The sequence below is a fragment of the Henckelia pumila genome, unplaced genomic scaffold (genome assembly GCF_033568475.1).
Source record: "Henckelia pumila isolate YLH828 unplaced genomic scaffold, ASM3356847v2 CTG_461:::fragment_3, whole genome shotgun sequence".
NCBI classification, from domain to species: domain Eukaryota; kingdom Viridiplantae; phylum Streptophyta; class Magnoliopsida; order Lamiales; family Gesneriaceae; genus Henckelia; species Henckelia pumila.
The window spans coordinates 10,405,311-10,410,166 of record NW_027331831.1 but is presented as its reverse complement, the minus strand read 5'-3'; positions in this window follow the sequence as shown (position 1 = coordinate 10,410,166).

Here is a 4,856-nt window from a genome sequence, read left to right as displayed (position 1 = left end):
CTTGGAGATGATTGCCGCCAACGTTTAAGCACTGTTAACGGGCAATTTCGTCTTGTGGATAGAAAGATTCTCTCGCCTCGACTTGTTCATCATTGTTGCTGCTTTTGTTGCTGTTGTTATTCAAGTTTTCAGAATTCAGAATATTATCCTTATAACAATTTCAAGATGAAATTTTGTATTTCTCGGATTTTGAAGATGTTACCGTTTCTTTCACTTCGCTCGCTTCCGCCCCCGCACATGGAGAAAAGCCGCCAAAGTTTTCTGGTTCCGACTTCAAACGTTGGTAGTAGAAGATGCTATTCTATCTAACCACACTCAATTTGTCCATATTTCTAAAAGAGGATCCCCCTGTTGTTGTTGAAGGCAATTCTGACACCCAAAGGAGGACCGCTGTTGATGCATAGAACCATAATGATTTTCTGTGCAGAAACTACATCTTGAATGACCTTGATGACACTCTCTATAGTGTCTACTCCTCTGTGAAGACTGCCAAGGAATTCTGGGATTCCTTGGAAAATAAATACAAAACTGAAGACGCAGGCATAAAGAAGTTCGTGGTTGGCAAATTTCTGAACTTCAAAATGGTAGACTCAAAAACTGTGATGAGTCAAGTGCAAGAGATGCATATCATCTTGCATGACTTATTGGCCTAAGGGATGGAAATCAATGAACCATTCCAAGTCGCCTCTATCATTGAGAAGTTGTCTTCGATGTGAAAAGATTTCAAGAACTACCTTAAGCACAAACGTAAGAAGTTGAAACTTGAAGATCTGATTGTGAGACTTTGCATCGAGGAGGACAACATGAATACCGAGGCAAAGTCACATAAAAAGATGTTGGAAACCGAGGCCAAAGAAAATATGGCAAAATCTAGTACGAGTCACAAGAGGAAGCGTCCACATGATGGAAAGAAAAAGGAGAAAGCAAAGAAATTCCAGGGAAGTTGCTACAACTATGGCAAACCAAATCATATGGTAAGAGATTGCCGACTTCCAAAGAAAACCAACACAAATCAGAAACCAAAGCAATCAAATATGGTTGAAAAAGGTATGTACCTTTAGCCATTTCTGATATTGATATTAGTGTTGTTATTTGTGAGACCAACATGATGGATGATCCAAGAGGATGGTTTAATCGATACCGGCTCTATGAGCCACATTTGTGCCGATAAAGATATGTATTCCACATATGCCACCGTTGGTGATAGAACATTGTTCATGAGAAACTCTGCAACTTTGGATGTCGTTGGAGTTGGCAATGTAGTGCTGAAGATGATATCGGGCAAGGAGATGACGCTAAAAAATGTGCTACATGTGCCAGACATTCGTAAGAATTTTAGTTTCGGGCACTCTTTTGAGCAAGTCAGGGTTTAGAATGGTGTTTGAGTCTGATAAGTTTGTGTTGACAAAATCCGGTGTATTTGTTGGTAAAGGGTACCAAGATAGTGGTCTCTTTAAGTTGAATGTACTGAATGTTATACGCCCTGAGGCGAAGAATAAAATTGTTGGTTCCGCTTACTTTTCTGAAAGTTATGATTTATGGCATGAACGCTTAGGATATTTTAACTTCAACACGTTGCAACTACTTGCAAATTTAAATGTAATACCTACGTTTAAAAGCCACAAAACAAGTGTGAGATTTGTGTTGAAGCGAAAATGGTTAAAGCTCCATTTCATAATGTCATTAGAAGTACTAAACCAATTGAATTAATACATACACATGTATGCGATTTAAAATGGCACAAACACGAGGTGGAAATAAGTACTTTATAACATTCATTGATGACTAATAAGCAAAGATGAAGCAATCTAAACTTTCAATAAATATAAGACTGAGATTGCAAATCAACAAAGTTCAAAGATCAAAATGATTCGAAGTGATCGAGGTGGAGAGTATGTGGCTCCTTTTGAAGAATTTTGCTCAACTTCGGGCATCATTCATCAAACGACAGCCCTTTAATCATCTCAATCTAATGGCATTGCAGAACGCAAGAATCGAACTTTAAAAGAAATGATGAACGCGTTGTTAATAAATTCTGGCTTACCTAAAAATATGTGGGGTGAAGCGATTCTCTCAACAACTCACATTCTAAACAAAATACCAATCAAAGGGAAAGATGAAACACCGTATGAATAGTGGAAAGGTCGTAAACTTTCTTACCAATACCTTAAAGTTTGGAGGTATTTGGCGAAAGTAGAAGTACTTAAGCCAAAACAAATAAAAATTGGGCCTAAAACGGTTGACTGCATATTTATTGGTTATGCATACAATAGTAGTGCATATCGATTCTTAGTGCATAAGTCAACAATTTCTGATGTAAATAAAGGCACAATCATGGAGTCAAGGAATGCTGTATTTTTTGAAAATATATTTCCTTGTAAAGAAAGGAAAGAAATAAGTTCGAACAAGTGAACTTATGAAAATAAAATTGAAACTCCACAAACCAACGATGAACCAAGACTCAGCAAGCGAGCACGAGTTGAAAAGTTGTTTGGTCCTGATTTTCTAACATACATGTTAGATAATGAACCAAGAACTCTTCAAGAGGCTTTATCAAATCCTGAGGCTCCTTTTTGGAAGGAAGCCATACAAAATGAGATAGATTCTATCATGCATAATCATACGTGGGAGTTGGTTGATCTCCCTCCGGGATGTAAACCTTTGGGATCCAAGTGGATTCTTAAAAAAAAATACAAAGAAGATGGATCTATAGATAAATATAAAGTTCGCCTAGTGGTTCAAGGTTTTAGACAAAAGGAAGGATATGATTTCTTCGATACCTACTCTCCGGTTTCTAGAATAACATCCATTCGTGTTCTCATAGCTATTGCTGCATTTCATGATCTTGAGATTCACCAAATGGATGTTAAAACTACATTTTTGAATGGAGAGTTGGAAGAGGAAATATATATAAAACAACCAGAAGAGTTTATTGTACCCGAAAAAGAAGAAAATGTGTGTAAACTTGTCAAGTCGTTGTATGGACTCAAACAAGCACCTAAACAGTGACATCAAAAGTTTGACACTGCTATATTGTCAAATGGTTTCACAATAAATGAATGTGACAAATGTGTCTATATTAAAGGTACTACAAATGCATATGTAATTGTTTGCCTTTATGTATATGACATGTTAATCATGGGAAGCAACCATGAATTGATTGTGAAAACCAAGAAAATGTTGAGACAACATTTTGACATGAAGGATTTGGGATTGTGTGATATTATTCTAGGGATTAAAGTCTCTAGAATTCCTGCTGGAATTATGTTATCCCAAACCCATTATGTAGAAAAGGTTCTTGAACGATTAATGCCACAAATCGTCCTCCGGCTAGAACACCTATGGAATTGGGTACACATTTAGCCAAAAATAGAGGAGAACCTATTTCACAAGTAGAGTATGCAAGGGTGATAGGAATTTTGATGTACTTAACTAACTGTACACGTCCTGATCTTGCATATACAGTAAACAAACTTAGTCGATACCCAAGTAATCCATGTGAGGATAATTGGAAAGCATTAATGAGAGTGCTTGGATATTTGAAATACACTTCAAGTTATGGAATAGTGTATACAAAATATTCTGCGGTCCTAGAAGGATATTGTGATGCAAATTGGATTTCTGACACGAAAGACTCCAAGTCTACGAGTGGATATTTGTTCACAATCGATGGAGGAGCGGTGTCATGGAGATCCTCTAAACAAACTTGTATAGCTCGGTCAACTATGGAATCCGAGTTTATTGCTTTAGATAAAGTTGGAGAAGAAGCCGAGTGGCTTCGAAACTTTGTAGAAGATATTCCATGTTGGAATAAACCGGTGTCTTCCATTACGATTCATTGTGACAGTCAGTCAGTAATAGGAAGAGTACAAAGTAGTATGTACAATGGTAAATCTCGACATATTCGTTGGAGACACAATACCATTAGACAATTCATCTCGAATGGGGTTATTTCGGTTGATTATGTGAAGTCAAAGGAAAACCTTGCGGATCCGCTTACAAAAAGTATAAATAGAGATCAAATGTACAAACTACTAAGAGGAATGAGCTTAAAATCCACAAAATAAAATGTTTATAGTGGTAACCCAAATTTGAGAATTGGAGATCCCAAAACCTTGGTTCAATGAGACAACTAAGTTATAAACATTAGTTTGAGTACTTGGTATATTTACTCACTCATTCCTAGAACATCCAAGTAAAAATGACCTGCAAAATGTGGTGAGGTTAAGTTTTCTTTTAATGATTCCTATACCTATGAGGTAGAGTAACACATGATACTCTTGATAGGAGATCACCTATATAAGTGCAAAGTTTTGGCCGCTTTGATTGACACACTTATGAATATAAGATATGGTCCAGGGCCGAAATGGACACAACATGAGAACAAAATATGTTAGAGTATTGTTATGTAAATACTATTGACTTGGTTTACATAAACGGTTGACTAGTTCAAGACATCACGTCACTATGCAACTAGTAAATCCGATAGTATTTTACTAAGGTAGGTTCAAAGCCACAAGCTACTTATCCTAATGTACCAATAATTCAAAAAAACTCTCTAGTGAGAATGCTAATATACGTGAAATTCATTCATGTGGCGGATTGTTTGAAAAATATTGAATGAATTGTATTGAATGAATTGTTGGAATAAAATGGCTTGAAATGGGGTTGAAATGCTTGTCCCAAGTGTTGAAAAATTTGAATTTGCTGAAATAAATTGGAGAGAAAGTTGTCCCACATTGGAACAACTTAAATGTATTGCTCACCTTATATAATCCAACTTTGGATTATGGGATTGGGCCCTTAGGGCACCGATGTTTTGTAAAGGGGCAAGACGATAATCGATGCAACAAATA